This window comes from Pantherophis guttatus, chromosome 3, assembly GCF_059756535.1.
Source record: "Pantherophis guttatus breed Tessera chromosome 3, ASM5975653v1, whole genome shotgun sequence".
Lineage (NCBI taxonomy): Eukaryota > Metazoa > Chordata > Lepidosauria > Squamata > Colubridae > Pantherophis > Pantherophis guttatus.
The window spans coordinates 173,728,220-173,745,574 of NC_142065.1; the positions used below are offsets into that span (position 1 = coordinate 173,728,220).

At 38.3% G+C, this 17,355-nt stretch overlaps 2 protein-coding genes across 23 annotated transcripts in view; one reads left to right on the forward strand and one right to left on the reverse strand.

Annotated features, from left to right (window-relative positions):
- The window catches only part of RB1CC1 (RB1 inducible coiled-coil 1), a 63,252-nt gene extending 54,635 nt beyond the window's left edge, over nucleotides 1-8,617 (reverse strand). For 2 of the 10 annotated variants that reach the window (XM_087890558.1, XM_087890556.1), the window contains exons 1-4: nucleotides 8,241-8,584; nucleotides 4,650-4,696; nucleotides 1,795-1,837; nucleotides 1,144-1,259 (exon numbers count right to left, since the gene is read on the reverse strand). The gene's annotated coding sequence lies outside the window, so the exon portion shown is untranslated. Of the gene's footprint in view, nucleotides 1-1,143; nucleotides 1,260-1,794; nucleotides 1,838-2,573; nucleotides 2,593-4,649; nucleotides 4,702-7,488; nucleotides 7,974-8,240 lie in introns of those variants that run through there. The other 8 variants (XM_034429769.3, XM_034429763.3, XM_034429765.3 and 5 more) reach the window with 7 other exon arrangements.
- Nucleotides 8,612-17,355, forward strand: part of NPBWR1 (neuropeptides B and W receptor 1) — a 90,228-nt gene continuing 81,484 nt past the window's right edge. For 6 of the 13 annotated variants that reach the window (XR_009620169.2, XR_015733377.1, XR_015733379.1 and 3 more), the window contains exon 1: nucleotides 8,618-8,739. The gene's annotated coding sequence lies outside the window, so the exon portion shown is untranslated. The other 7 variants (XR_009620166.2, XR_015733375.1, XM_087890559.1 and 4 more) reach the window with 5 other exon arrangements.

Consider the following 17,355-nt stretch of genomic DNA (forward strand, 5'->3'; position numbering starts at 1 on the left):
TTTTTGTTGCCCATAGTTTACACTCGGGTATAGGACATAAGAATGTTCTATATAGTTTTCTGCCTTGTAGTTTATTGTATAGTCAATAATAGTCTAAATGGGCTCACTGGCCAGAGGCAATGTAACTCAATGTAACTTCCGCCAGGCTGGGCTATCAATGTAAAGATTTTAATTGGTTTTAAATGGGATTTTAAATTTGGGGTTTTATAAATTGGGCCTATTATTTAATAATTTTAATTATTTTTAAATTTTGTCTGTCTTTGTGTTTTAATTAGGCTGTACACCGCCCTGAGTCCTTCGGATATAGAAATAAAATAAATAAATAAATAAATAAATAAATAAATAAATAAATAAATAAATAAATAATAAATCAATGGACAGCAAACCTTTTATCCCAGATCAATTACTGAAACAAAAATAGAGCTTAGCCTAGAACTTTGTTATTCATGGTTTGATCACCCAAGTGCCCTAATTTAAATATACTTTATTAAAGAATGTGATTAAGGATCAATCAACAGTGCTGAGCAGGAATTTTAATTGCATTTAGATCATGGTAGTTTTCCCTACAATAACACTAGTAGTTTGCCATTCAAATGAATCACTGATAATTATATTTTTGTATTAAAGCTATACGGAAGTAACCCTTTCAGGGAGCAAACTGTTCACTTCACAGACTCATTCTAAGTGGTCATATACATCCTTCAAATCACATTGTAGCAGTTTAAGCACTTATCATCAATATTCACTATTTCGTCGTCCTCCTCCATCAAAAGGGATATTGTTATCTCTCACTGACTGAGCTTCCCTATAATTAGATCTTCATCTGATGCTATGCTAGTGTATCAAATAAAAGTTGCCTTTATTTCTAAACATTTTTGTCTGTGTGCATTCTTGTTCCCCAATAATCACTCCATCATTCAGGCAAAATGTAATGTTTTCTACTTACAGTAATTTGCAAACTGTAAGAGGATGCTGGTATAAGTTGACCAGAAACACTGCTAAAATTTAACTGCCAGGGTAAGTCATTATCATAAAATTATATTAAAAGGATAAAAAATTCCACAAAATTAAACCTTAACATAGTAGTGGGAGATATTATGAGACTTTATGAATCTTAGATTGAAAGCAAGACAGAATATTTACCTTCAGGAACTGCATGGAGGTATCCCTGCCTTTATAAATAGCTGGATTGCTAAACAAAGTATTTTCCTCATTAGACTTTGGCAAATGTTTCTTATCAAATATGGAGCATGAAATACCTAACAGTGAAAAATAGAAATTGTGAATATATATGCAAGAGGAAACTAGTTAATAATTATATTTCTGTCAATGACAACCCTATATATCTTTATTTACATTAAACTGTGACATATAAAATGGAACAATACAAATATTCATTTAGTGAAAATTGGGTTGGGCAACTCTACTACTCAGCAAAGTGGTCACTAAATAGGAAATCATGTGACTACAACTGTAATTTTCCCCTCCTCAGCACTGGGATAGCAGCTATCTTGAAACTAGCTGTTTCAAGCTAGCTGGGATAGCTAGCTTGAAACTGATGAGATAATCAATCAAAACTTGGGCTTTTTTGCCCCCAAACCATTTCCTTGTCCTTTGGAATGCTCATCTGACACTGGGATAAACAACAAAAAGGGAATTAATACTTGCATTTACATTCACTGGAGAGGAAGGTATTGCAAGAGAATAAGTAGGCCCACAATGGAGAATATACATTGAAAGCAATGTGCTCCTGCCAGCAGCCACAAGTGCTCTACTCAAATACCCATTCTGTACCTGCTTCTTCTCTTGTAATCCCATCCTCTGCAATCTTTCCACTCTGAGTGAGGTGCGGAATGAATCAGGAATAGGAGAGATTGCCGACAGAAAGACAAAAGCAAGGGGTTAAAAAAAAAGGCCAGGCACAGGACAATGCTTATTATCATGGTGATCACATAATTGAGGGACATCATGAAGTTCATAAATGTGGGCACTGGTGTAAAGGGTTTTTTTTTTCAGCACCATTGTAACCCTGAATGATCTCTGAATGAGACGGGTGGGAACTGAGGACTACTTGTACTCTGTAATTCTTGTACAGAATACTTACATTAAATAAAGACTAGATTACATTAGAGAAAAAAACAGTAAAAGACTGATAAATGCCAACACTGAAAATGCCATTTAAATAGCACAGCTATAAGTACAAATAGATTTTGTAAATAAGTACACCCCCATACAACCATCTATGCTAGTAATCGGTTGCTTCTGTTGCTCAGATATATTCAGGAAAAAAGTTTTAGTACATGGATTCAGAAATAACATAACTAACCTAAAATGGTTCCAAACAGAAACACAGATATGTTTCTACCCTGCTATTTATGTGGAGATTATGTATGAAAATAATTTACTTAGACCAGATTTTAACACCAAAAGCTTTAATTATTAGAAAATGTATCAGGAAGTTTCAAGTTTTTTGATGAAAATGCATATCTTAAGCAAGCAATGACACTGAACTGTGGACAGTTAATGCATCTCCAAAGATACAGTAGGAAGTTTCATAGCAAAAGTGCCATTACCAAGAAGCAGAGATGCAGGTTTTCTGGAAAAGTATTGAAATGAGAATTTCCAAAGAAAAAGTGCATTGATACAATTAGCATATTATTCATCTCAATGCTTGTCTAATTTTCTGTAGCTTCTAAGACCAGTTAGGGGTAGCCATAAAATCCCTGCTTTTCAACTTTTTAAAACGAACATCTGAAAAGCAAATTGTACAACTTTGAAACTACCAAACTTGACTGAAGTGATTTTTTTTCAAGCCTCATCTCTAGAAGAAAGGTCTTGTTTCACACAAGTAATCCCCACTTATCAAAGATTGGGGCAGTGGTTCTACTTATGCTGAACAACAGCTCTGTGGAGATCTACTCCAGTATTCACTTAGAAAGACATTCAAACAACTCAAAATTAAGAATGTTCTTCTCAGACCACTAATTGATTTTATTTTTCTTAATTGCAAGAGCCAAAGCACTGTAGGAATGCTTCATGAAAAATACGATTTCAGCTTAATTTCTAATTTGGGAATATATATTTTTAACCAAAATGTACAACACACTACACGTCTGTCTTTTTCTTCTTTGCAATTAGATACATTCCCCATGTACAGAATCACTAAATACATTGAATGCTAAAGCAAATTATTCTAATGAGAAAGAAAACTTGGGGCCTCAAAGAAGTGGCTCTAGAACAGAGGTATGAAATTCAATTTCATTGAGGGCCGCATTAGGGTTGTGTTTGACTTAGGGGGCCGGGGTGGGCGTGGCCAGGGTAGGCATGGCCATTTTGACGTCACTCGTGTCAGAGGCGCCTGGGGTGGCCCGAGAACTCTGCCAGAGAAAATGGGCTCCTGAGCTTGTTTTTCGACTGTGATGGCCTTCTGCAACCCTCTGCCAGTGAAAATGGAGCTCGGGAGGGCCACACGTAACCCTCCCGAGCTCCATTTTGTCTGGCAGAGGCACTGCGGGCCGGTCCTTTGCTGTTTCCAGGGCAGCCCCGCAGGCCAGATCTAAGCACCCCATGGGCCGGATCTGGCCCCCAAGCCTTGAGTTTGATACCTTTGCTCTAGAATGAGCTCTCCAAACATGCTGAGGATCAGCAGCAACTTCTATAAGTAATAAAGGGATATAAGAAAACAAACAGTACAGTACTCTGAATAGCTAAGACTATGTTACCACAAACTAACACTTGATTTTATTGAAAGCATGAAGATGATCAAAGAAGCTTTGCTACAGGAAAATTATACCTTCTCTTTATTGCTTATTAACATCACAATCCTATTGTGCTTCTTTCCTCTTCCACAAAAAATATTTGTGTAGAAGTAGAACAATGACATAGAAAGGAACTTACAATTTAGAGAAGAAAGCATTAAAATCCTTTATAAGGCTTAGGTCAGGCCAAGGTCAGATCAATTCAAGTTGTTAAAAAAGTTTTGAGTATTTTATTTAGAGCCACTGAATTAATTTGAAAAACAGATAATTAAAAAAAATAAAGATGGGAAAAATGTTTGCACTTTTTCCAAACAGGCAAAAAGGCAAATCCAGAAAACTAGAGCAAAAAGAATAATACAGGTAGTCCTCGACTTACAACCATTTGTTTAGTGACCATTTGAAGTTACAATAGCACTGAAAAAAGTGACTCATGACCATTTTTCACACTTATGAAAATTGCAACATCTCCATGATCAAAATTTGGGCACTTAGCAACTGGCATTTAGACAGTTGCAGTGTCCCAGGTCATATGATCACTTTTTTGTGACCTTCTGACAAGCAAAGTTTATGGGGAAGCCAGATTCACTGAACAACTGTGTTATTAACAACTGCAGTGACTATACAGTTCAACTATGGCAAGAAAGGTAAAATGGGGTAAAACTCACTTAACTGTCTTGCTTAACAACAGGTCATGCAGACCAGATTCATATTTCTGCTCATATGCTTTTAAGCATATACAGCATACATGCTTACTAATATTCAATATAGTAGATCGCAAGAATGTCGAGGACCTAACGTACATTTTTTCAGCATCTATCTGACATTATATTCATGTTGAAAAGATAGTAAATATGTAATTGTGTATATACTACTGTTAGATAGTTTACTCACCGGTTAACTACAAATGCATGTCCTGCATAACTGCAGCTCTTTTTAATCTGATCTAGAAAAATGTGAAAATAGGTATTTGTCAAATCTACAGTTTAAATTTTAAAGAGGGTATTGACACTCTGCATTATGCTTGGACCATGCCTGTGATTAGGATAATTAAAGAACTGGAGAAAAACTCCAGGAAAACTATTCAACTACAACAGTGGTGAAAGTATGTACAAGATTAAGAGGCAACTTGAGAACAGTGTTAAAACAAGTATATGAAAGGTTGATCTAGATGAGACCATAGCAAACATTTGAAAGAGGACAGTCTAAGAATCAATGAGTAAACCCTGCAAGAAAGCAAATTTTAGTTAAACACTTCAGGAGGTGCCTGTGGTCTTAAATGATGTGAATCAGTTTGGCCTAGTGGTTCAAGCACCTGGCTAGAAACAAGGAGACAATGAGTTCTAATCCTACTTTAGGCATAAAAGCTGTCTGGGTGACTTAGGGTCAGTCATTTTCTCTCGGCCCAACTCAGTGTTGTGGAGGAAAGAGGAAGGGGGAGCATTAGGTATGTTTGATGCCTTGAGTTACTGGCAATATAATAAGGGAATAAATAATCTGGGAAGAATTTGAATTTGTTTATCCTGATAACAGGGACCTTGGATTGTGAATTCAGCCACCTGTTCTTTAAATCCTGTCTCCTCCTGGCTGATCAAGGCCTTCTAGTAGGTGAGGGTCCCATGTGTACTGGGTCGATGCAGAAGTTAATGTTTCTTTGTGGGAGAGAACAGTGCCAGCTGTTCTGAAAAAGGCAATTATTTGAATGAAAAAAATAGTCAATAGTCAGATTATTTGCCTAGTAGTTCAGAGATCAAAAACCTGATGCTATGTATAGATGTGATGTTGGATGCTTATGTTGCATTATTGCAACAACAATGTATAAGTCTTATGAATATTAGCAAAGATGTAGAAGTTAGAACTCTTAGTCTTTACTTCGTAAATAAGGCATGCTATCAGCAGCAATAAATATTGTTTCATTTCTCCCATTATCAACATTGTTTAGGTTTTTAACAGTAATAGCATGCTTACATGCTATAAGAAAATGTGGTGTTTATGCCGATCTCAAATGCACTTTAACTTTCTAAAGTAGCCTAAATCATGAGATCATAGCACAATACTAAAAATATCCCTTCAAAGTAAATGGTATGAAGTTCAGTGGAGCTGACAGTTAGGTGAATAAACATAGGATAAAAATATCAAAACACTTATGGTTAAAAATGAAAATATGCACAGAATGAAGACAAGTCTCAATCAAGGCTGAATCTTAAATCAGCCCTCAGAAAATCCTGGAACACACATTGGGTAGTTACACCAAAATAGCTACATGAAAAGAATAGAAAATTCTGAACATGGAATATTGTTTCTTCATTTTACTATGTCAGATCCTTGCAAAAAAAATCTTTGCAAATTAAGGAAAGTATTTAAAACTATGAGTCATTTGTTTGATATAAACATGAGACCCATGCAGTATCACACGGCAACATTGGGCAGCAATAATTTAATACCAGCTATAAACCTCAAACATTTGTATGAAATTGTAACAATTTAAAGTTGCACACAAAGTTTTAGGCACCCATGGATAAATTTTATTTTTCAATGAATTTTGAAATGAGCACAAGCAGGCATAACCTCTCCATGGCACAGAACAGAATATGCCATCTTTTTAAAAAACCTGAATGCATGTTCATCAACTGTACAATTGTTCAATAATTTCAAGCAAGAAAATTGTCTCTATGGCAGGTGCAGAAGTTTGCACACCCTTTCAAATCAGTACTTTGTTTCACCTTCTTTGGAGAAATAACAACTTCCCAAACATTCCCCATAGTCCAGGGGTATCTGTGGGATACAGGCAGCACATGAAACCACACACCATTCCCATGCGTGAAAAATCTCTTTCCATGAACTGGTCCTTGGTGCCCAAAAGGTTGGGGGCCATTGCTATAATCAGTTAAGAATCTTTCCATTCTTGCTATCTGAGATCTCTATATGCTCATGTTTTTTCTCTATTCAGATCTATGAATTGTTAAAGTCATACCAAAACCTTCAGTTTCCTTTTAAGTATGTAATGATTGTCCTGGGAAATACTAGATCACTCTGTTGCTGAAATATCTAGCCTCTTTTTAATTGTCCAAATTTCTGCCCTTACCATATACATTATTTTCTTGTTTGGAATCTGAACTGTACATTAATAGCAAGTATGCATTTAAATTTACAGAAAAAATATGTTGAACTTTGCACCATATAAGAATTATGCCAACTCCAATTGTGCTTAAAGTAAAATATTATTGGCATAAGACAACTCGTATAGATTCTTATCAATATATTTAATTATTTTAATTAGAAATTATTTTTATCAAATTAAAATATGCAGTTAATATTCTCTGAAAAACAGAATGCCTATAGTTACACAGTACCAAAGGAAAACAAAACATTTTATGGAAATATTATACAGTAGCTATTAATTTTATAATACTTTATAAAATAGATTAAGCACATTTATAAGGCTTTAACGTGTAAAGAGAATGCAAAAACATATCAGCTGTAGCAATGAATTCACAAACTAATCCAAACAACACTGTAGGTGTCTAGTTCAGAATAGTGAGAATGACCAATTTCTGGCAAACCCAGCTAAATTTTACAAACAAATGTTATACATTGTGTTATCGTTATCAACAGAGTTATAGGGAATGTATCTCCCACTGGAGTTACTTCCAAAATATGTACTGAGTATGGGCTGTGTTTATAGGTTCCATATATACCACAGCTAAAAATAAATACATTAGTGTAATTTTACCATTGTTGCCTCCAAACTCAAAACAATTCACCATCCACCTGAACTAATAATCCCAAGGAAGCCACAAGATGACATGGAATCTCAGCATGGGGCCTGGTACCAATTTTCTACAGTTGTCTGATCTTTTAACCATGGGAAAATCAGTCAATAACAAGACTTCAGCCACTACTATAACAACAACAACAATAAAAAAAAAATGAGAGAGAGAGAGAGTCCCTTAATATTAGCCATGCCAAAAACAAACAACAACAACAACAACAACAAAACAACCCTACAAATACACGGGCTTTAACGGAAAAGCTATCAAGTGGGCAGGAGATTAAAAATGCGAAACAATGAAGGGGTGAAAGGAGGCATTTCTCCTACCTACCTAGACTACTTTAAATGATCGCGCTTAGTGGAAAACAAGAGAAGGGAAGGGGAAAAAAATAAAATAAAATAAACACCACCCTTAAAATGATCACCGCCTTCCTTACACAACAAGGTGGGGGCAAAAGGCGGAACTACAAAAGTGCGGGACGGCTGAGTCATCCCCCATGGAGTTAATTTCAAGGGAAAAGGGAGTCCCGGAGAAGTGAAACGGGACATTTTCGGGACCGGCGTGCCAAGACACCGGGCCGGTCCAGGGGTGGGGTGGGGTGGGGTGGTTGCGCAAGGGGCGGTCGCCTCGGTGACAGCGACGGCCAATGCCGGCGGGCTCCTCTCAGCCTTGGGACATCGCCGCCCCCCCCTCCCACTTTCCCGCGACTCACCCCCAGCGGGCCATCCCAAGAGCAACAGCTGGGCGGTCCCGGGCACCGTCCCGCGCCGGGGACCGGCGGCTGCGGGAGCTCCTCCCCTCTTCTGCGGCTTCACACACACACACACACACACACACACACAGGGCTTCGGGGGTCCGGCTCCCGGAAAAAGACAAGTGACGGGAAGAAGCACGAGCAACGGCAGCGACGCCAAGAGACCGAGCTGTCGACCGAAGATGTCGATGGGATGGGGGATGCCCGCGGGGAGCGGCGAATGTACTTCGAAGGTTCCGGGCTGTGTATCGGGCCCCGCGGGCTTAAGCGCAGCCCTCACTGCCGCTGTTTGTTATTGTCGTCGCCTATTTCCGCCGCGGTGCATCTTGGGTAAACTCACCAGCCGGATAGACGAGTTGCGGAGGTAGCAGAACAACCATAGAGAGAAGCCAGAGGCCTCTTGGCTAGAGCGGCGCCCCGAAATCCTCGGGGTTTTGACAGAAGGAAAAATAGGAAGGTAACGAATGAAGGAAAACTTTTGTAGCCCCAGGGTTGAAATGTAGGGGCCTCGGTGCTCTCTGAGTTTGGTGGTTTACTTGTAGATGTTTCGTTACCCAGCTAGCACTGACATGCTAGCACAGGAATTCTGGGAAATGAAGTCCACAAGTCGTAAAGGGGCCATAATTGCCCACCCCTGACCTAGGGTAATGAAACGTCTGCAAGAAAATAAGCAGGCAAGCTCAGAGAACACCAAGGACCCCACATAGGAAGGTAAGGTTGTCACAAATATGGACAAGTGGATTAATTCAGTTTTTTTTCAGGCAGGGAGAGAGGTGCATGTTTGCCTTCTTAATTTAGTCCAGTGGTCACCAACCAGTGGTCCATGGACCACTGGTGGTTCGCCAGAAAATTCTGATGGTCTGCAGAAAAATTATTTACATTTTTTATATTGCACTAAATATTATTTATCTTTTTAAAAAAATCATATTGGTGGTCCGCGGGATTTAAAACTATGGATTTAGTGGTCCCTAAGGTCTGAAAGATTGGTGACCCTTGATCTAGCGTATTGTTTCTGAACCTTGGCAACTTTGGCAGGTGTACATTTCCAACTCTCAGAATTTCCCAGCCACTTTCCTGGAAGCTGAAGTCCTCCACATATCATAAAGATGCCAAGCGTGACTTTTTGGCAAGAAGAAATTGAGCATGTGATTCCGCAAAGACATCTGATCTCATGATGCTTAGTGTTCTTCTAAAAAAGCATTTGATCTGGTTTGAAACATAGGCTTAGTACTGCTAAAAAAAAAAAGTGGTAAACCTATGTTTAAGAAATGGAGTGCAGGGAAGATTTAAACCAGGAAATAAATGTGGATTCTTTCAATGGTGTGTTACTGATTTTGGCCCCAGAGAGGGCATTACAGATTTTCTGTTGACGAGGAATTTCTTTTGTCTGTACTTTCTATTGTATTCATTATTTGAACTGGAGGCCCATTTTTCCTACTTTAATATATTTTTGTACATACTATAGGATACTACTAGGTCCTTCCATCTGGGATCACTTGTTGTTAGCATTGCTTTTTCATGCAGTAGCTACTGATTTTGAATATTGAGGAGCTGGTGTGAAATTGACAAGCATCCTCTTGTAACAAGTCACACACCAACCAAAAGGCATAAAATGAGGTGGAATGGAATGCACCTGATATTTCTCAGAACTGCTCCATTGTGCTTATAACTTGTGATTTGTCCTATTTCTGATCGTAGATCTACTGATCTTCTGAAAGTGTGACAAAGCTTCATCCCAAAATATCCCAGAAATAGGATTAAGCAAGATGCTCTTTCATTGTACCATACAAGATCATGAACTTTATTATTCATCCTCCTACATCCCATCAATCTGTCAGTCAGGAATTAAAACCATATGAATAGTGATCATCAGGCTGTTTGGTATTCAAAAATGTCCTAGCTGACAGATTTCTGGGGCATACGAGGAGCAAGGGATGAAGCAAGAGGCAACTGCCTTGATAAGTCCTGGAAGCTGGTTGCTGCTTCATTCTGTATCTTCCTATGCCGTATCAACATTGCTGCTGGGATATTTTTGGATGAGAACCCTGAACTTCCAGATAGGCCCATGCTTAGAAATAGTCTGAGTAGCTGGACACAATCACATAATACTTCTGCATGCCTTTAAAGATACTTATAGCATTCTTCCAGCAGCTATCCATAGTCCCCTAAGACTGGTTCAGTACACACTAAGGACACACCTATACTGAAATTACTGAAGGCAAAAATAGTCCCAATGTGTGGAATTGAGTGGCCTTGCACAAAGCTATCTCACTTGAACAAATTCAGATCCATTTTTCAAGAAGCATTCCAAGAACTAATAAGAAAACATGATGAGCCCTTATGGTCAGAGCAGAAACAGATATCTATTCCGTACATAGCCAATCAATAATTAAAGTTTCCACATACTGGCAAAGTATCTACCTAATGTATGTTTAGTGGAACAGATAAGTGTGACTCAACCCAATTCCTCGCTAAGCTGACTTGCCAAAGTTATTCACAGAATGGGTTTTCAACCTGTATTTACTCTCAACTGTCTCCCAGGCAAGGGTCATTTTTAAACAGAATCCTAAATATATCAGTGCCCAAATTGACATGGAGTTCTTGGCAAAAAATAGATCTTCAAATTGGCTGGCTAAGAACAAAACTATTTTCCAATTTGAAAAATATCTGCCAATGAGTTTGATGAAGTTCTTAAGCAGGTCATATTTTAAAGCAAGTTTTGAGTTGTTGGATTCCATGACCAAATATGGGTACTTCCATTACCTGCCATATCATGAGTGAACATGTACAGTCTGTGCAGTGCCCCAGCTATCAAATATATTGCTCGTTTGTTTAACTGTCTTAAATATTTAACATATATATTTGAAAGAATAGCCCACTAATCTGGACCCTGGGCGAATCTGAATCACAGATTATCCTATTTTCTCCTGGCATCTAATTGTGGCATTGTGAGCATAACTACTTCGTTAAAGCAGTTTTGCTAAGAACCCATTATATCAAATAGATTGGGGCATCATATAAAGGTGATGTATCTATCTGAATGCTAATTCTTTGTATTTACCACATATGTATTTTATTATTGTATTTTTATCCATTTTACCCTGGAATTAGATCCCATGCTTTTATTTTCTTTGATATGGCCATAAGATTAATAAATTAATAAACTATTACATATTAAGGACAGTGGTTGATGGCTGTTTCTCCTGCTAGTTGGTGATATTATGAGATGAGAAGAGCACAATAGCAAGGAGGATTCAAAAGTCCCTGTCCTTAACCTGCCCCACATTAAAACAGTAAGGACAGCATTTATCTGCCTTATCTGAGCACAGAGATCACTCATCAAGGCATATTCATATAGTTGATTCAAAGAATGTGGCTATGAGGAACAAGCTCTGTATCAGGCACATGTGTTGTCATAGACATGGTCTTCATGGTGCCCAGACCTAAATAATATTGAAAATATGTCAGCAAATCTCAATATAGTTCATCAAGGAGGACTAGGAATATTTCCGAACTATATTGCAAGAATTCTGCAAAGAAAAGTAAAGAAAAAAAATGAAATGTAAGGGGGAAAAAAGGCTCTTAGCTGGCTACAGAAAATAATTGGAGGTAGAGTTGTCACTAATTACCAATTAAAAGGCTCTGCAAACGTATGCACCTGCCATGTTAATTATTAATACCATATTAATTTCTTATTAATAACTGCCACAAATAGTAAGTATGCATTCAAATTTGTGGAAATATACTGTGTTTAATTTTTGTACCATGTAGAGATTGTCAGCTTCTGTTCATTTAGGAATTCATTGAAGCACACAATTTGACCTAAACTGTACAATACTGAGCGGGCCATTGTTGATCTGTTGCTTAGCATGTATAAGGAAAATAGGAAGTGATGTTATGGGTAGAAGAATATTTTTAACAGAAATTTCAAGCGATAAGGTCTTTACCCAAAAGGTTTTCAATCTACACGATCTATCTACAGTAGTTTAGTACTTGGTTGAAATATCTGATTATGTAATTAAAAATGAGCCAGTGCTATGGCTGTGATTCTAATATATTAATGTAATCCTATGAAGTAGGGGCCTTGGTAGTACAGTGGTCTAAAGCACCCTGTTATTAACACAGCTGCCTGCAATTACTGCAGGTTCGAATCTTACCAGGCTCAAGGTTGACTCAGCCTTTCATCCTTTCTAAGGTAGGTTAAATGAGGACCCAGTTTGTGGGGGCAATAAGCTGACTTTGTATAAATATACAAAAGTATGAAGGCTATTGCTTAACACATTGTAAGCCGCCCTGAGTCTCCGGAGAAGGGCGGCATATAAATCAAATTAAAAAAAAAAAAAAAGGAATGCACCCCATGAAAAAATATGTTTGTTTATATGTGTACTGATTATAATGTTTTGATGAGATAATGGTATCTCAAAGTAAGCCAAATACCTGATTTTTTTTTAAACTCATGGATATCATCATAGATGCCTTAATTATAATTATCATAGGAGGGAATCTTTTTGCCTTGTTTATACATTGCACAAAGCAATGCTTCGTTTAACCACAGCTATTTGAATCAGTCATAATTGCATGGTTTCACAGCCCACAAAAAGCTATAAGCAAAACTTTTTAAGTGGGAGTATAGTCAGAAAGATTTTAGTAAACTGCATTGAAACTTCTCAATTATCCCACAAGCTTCAAACAACTATAAGCCATTTTTGCTGCTGTTAGCGTTAACAATCTAATGTCCAAAAGATTTTGCCTGCCAGAGACATAATTGATTAGTGTAATATCCTTGTGATTATGGTGTGGTACATACATTTGCAAAGGTAGCTGTCAGCCATCGATCAATAACTAATCCTAGTCTATTTGCCGCCGCCCCCCCCAAAAAAAGAACCAAAATAAGCAGATAATTGATTAGTGTGCAAAACTCACTGGCAGGCAAAAACATTTTGATCTGCAAAAAGGGAACAAGGATTGATTAATATGTATTATAGTTTTGCATGCTTCAAAAGAAAGACAGAAAAGATGCTTCAGAATGGGAAGGAACGTAGTATCTCTTTAAAGCAGCTGTGTCTTTTTTCTGGCTTCCTTGTAAGATACAGCATTGTCTTTAACCAGACTCCATAAAGCAGGCAGTTATTTTTTTCAGGCTCATGCAGAAGACATATCTGTTGTGCTTGCATTCCTGTACATTCTAAAATATCTTTTTAAATTACAATACTATAGTATAGTATTATATAATATATACTATACTATGAGATGAGATGAGATGAGATGAGATATGATATATATGATACGATACGATACGATATAATATAAATTATAATACTATTTATGAACAATATAGAGCACGAGTGTCAACTCACGGCGTCACGTTGCTGCCACATGAAGTTTCGCGATGTTTCTCCCATTCATGGAGCTGAGGTAGGCGTGACCTGTGTGTGACACATGAGGCCTGCGGGCCACCTGTTTGACACCCCTGATATAAGAGTGAAAGGAAAACTGATTTAAAGGAAAAGCTACTGTACTGAACTGGGTGACCTATATAATGTGATGTTAAAGCCTAGAGTATAAGTTAAATATCTTTGTGTTCTGCATTAAATATAGTTTGTACCCATGGTTTGTTTTGCAACAACCTTAACCATGGTGTTGCCTATTATCCCAATACTGAAGAAATGGAGTTAGTGTTAATTTACAGTCTACAGTAAAAAAAATTAAATCAATCTCCCCACCCTCTCTTTCTCTCCCACTCCCTCCCTTCTTCCCTTTCTGTCTCTCTCTTTTAGATTAACACTAATTCCATTTCTTCAGGCAACACCATGGTTAAGGCTGATCCAAAACAAACCATGGGTACAAACTATATTTATTGAAGAACTATTCTATTCTATTCTATTCTATTCTATTCTATTCTATTCTATTCTATTCTATTCTATTCTATTCTATTCTATTCCATTCCATTCCATTCCATTCCATTCCATTCCATTCCATTCCATTCATTATATTACATTACATTATATATAATCCGGAGACAATAGAAGCAAAATGGGGCTATTCCAGCTACAACATCTCTGCTGCCCTTAGCTCTGATTTCATTCTCTGCATGTGAAAGAAACAGAAACACCAAAGGACTGGAGGAGATTCTCCATGTGGGCAGAGGATCTTGGATCTTTGATGTGTTTGCTTTTAACTTCTATGACAAATACATAGTCATAGGAAGTGCCAATTAAATGATCGTACCAGTAGTGTCTAGAATACCAGCCAAGATGGGAAGTGACTAAGTCTTTTGTCATTTTATCTGACAGGGAATTCAGTACACACCCATTAAGAATATATTGTGTTGAACTCTGGAAAACTGAGACTAGCATATGTTTACCTTCCTGTAGATCATGTTTATGGATATAGATGGGCCAAAAAAAGAACATCTTTGTTACCCTATACAATATATCATTGTATTTCTGTAGTTGTTGTTTTTGTCTGGTTGAATCATGCACTAGAGTCAATACACTTGCCTGCATGTACCTTATTTTTATTTCTGTCATGCATGTGTGTGTCAAGGACTTGCACAATCTTTTTTGCCAAAGCCATTAAACGAATCCTGCACTAGTTAAGTGAATCCAGCTTTCCCTGTACACTTTGTTTGTGAGAATCTGGCTGAGAAGCTCGCAAATGATGATCATGTGACCCTAGGATGTTGCAACTGTTATGAAACCCTCGACACCAAGCTATCCTGACTGGATGATACCCTGGAAGAGGGGTGGGGCGAACGGACGAACGAACGTTGGCACGGGTGATGGTGGTGGGCTTAGGAACCACGGATAGGAGTTACTGCTCACTGGTGTTGGGTATAGTAGGGTCGCGTGGGGAATATTGTGGATCGGAGGATAACAGCGACGCCAAGATGAAGAGCAATGTCATACTCCCGCGACTGGGCTACTTTCTGTGGCAGTAGATACAAACCAGAACACCTTTTCGCTGGCTGTAATTGCAGAGACACGCCCACACAGAAGCAGCCCCAATAAAAGGGCGCTGGATAGCAGCCTCTCTCAGCATTGCTTTATGTGCATTAGCAATCCGGCGTTCAGTAGTAGCTGTTGTGTAGCGGATATTGAACCAGGATTGATTCACCAAGCTCAGGCTATTGTGAATTCCCTGCGTTTTCACACTGGCAGCCTAGCGGAGCCGAGAATAAATACATTCCACTTGCCAAGTGCATGAATCATAATCACGTAACCACAGGTATCCTGCAACGATTGTAAATCTGAGAATTGGTCCTAAGTCACTGTTTTCAGTGCCATCATAATTTTGAACAGTTACTAAATGATGGTCGTAGGTCGAGGAGTATCTGTAGGAGTCCTGTTGCATTTTCAGTTGGAAAATGAGCCTAAATTACTTAATCTGTTTCTTAATAGTTTTTAACTTCTATATGTATTTGTATTTATTATGGCTGTTCACCGCCCTGAGTCCTTCGGGAGTAGGGCGGTATACAAATATGAATAAATAAATAAATAAATAAAATAAAATACAAAAGGACCAATAAAGGAGAATACTTATAGCTGAGGGGTCCTTGATGCTATCTGAGCTTGGTTGTTTTCATACAGACATTTCATTACACAAGCTAGGTAACATCATCAGTGGTAGGATTCTAGACAGAGTTTTGCTAAATACTGATGTAACAAGACATCATTAAATGGGCAAAACAGTATTTCGATATGGAATTAGTATATTAAGTTTTCATGCAAAATTATAGTTATTGATTATTAATAACTTTCACCCAGGAAAAAGCATACTTAGAATACACAAAGACTGAACAGTCACATTCTGGTCTATCTCACATTAGGACAAACCTTACTGTGCAAAATTATAAAGGGAGCATAAACAGACATGGAATTAAAATCAAATAGTCACAGCCAGACATGGTTACATAGCTTTTTACTTTGCTTTTCTTGGCATTTCTCAACAGCGAGAATACTGAATATTAAACTAAAGGTCCAGAAGAAAAGACTACATGCCCTGAAGAAGTTGAGAGCAGACTCGGAAACCAGAAGGAGCAGTTTATCCTATCCATCCAAATTCTCTCCATCCTCTTTTCTTCTTACTTTCAAATTATTTAATGTTCTCATATATATTTAAATAAACCTGGGAGAGACATTAAAAGACAAATGGTTTTCTCATGTCTTTATTTTACTTATTTGTAATTTATATCTGGAGCTTTCTCCTTGTCTACATATACAGTAACTAGCACGCCTTCTTCCATTTTTTTGCTACATCAATCACCTTGTGAGAAAGGTTAAGCTGAAAGAGAGAGTTGGGTCTTAACATTATCCAATGAGCTTCAGTGGCTGAAAATGAACCTGAACATGAGTTCCCCTGGGCCTAGTTCAACAGGTGGGAATGCATGATGCACAACATTCTCCTCAGACACTGAAACCCAGAGGGTGGGGAAGGCCGTTTCCCCCCTTCGCCAGGCTCTTAGAAAGCCTCTGGAGCCTGGGGAGGGCGAAAAATGGGCCTTCCTGTCCCACCGGAAGTTAGGAAATGGGCTGTTTCTTGCCTCCAGAGGGCCTCCGGGTGGATGGGGAAGGCCCTTTTTGCCCTCCACAGGCTCCTAGAAAGCCTCTGGAGCCTGGGGAGGACAAAAACGGCCTCTCCCTCCCCCGGAGGCCCTCCGGAGACTGGAAAAACCCCATTTCCCAACTTCTAGTAGGACCGGAAAGCCCAAAAATCAACTGGCTGGCTCACTCATGCGCGTTGGAGCTGAGCTAAGGCACCGCTTGCGTGCCTACAGGTGCCATAGGTTTGCCATCATAGTTCTATGAGATTCAAATTTTCTACTAGGAATTAAACTCTGGGCCTTTGTACTTCAGATATACAGTGTACTAATTTAGATGCTTTCTGTCAAGAATAGCTAATTCTACTTTGTTGTAAGGCTATATTAACAGAATCTTGTAAATCTGATAATACAGATGTGCTTTTTACAGTTAAAGAGGTTCCCTTCTCAGTTTCTTTCCTGTTAAGCAGATGCAGGCTGTGCCCTCTCTTATCTAATTGTTCCTTAGGCAATATCTGTTCAACCCGTCTCCAA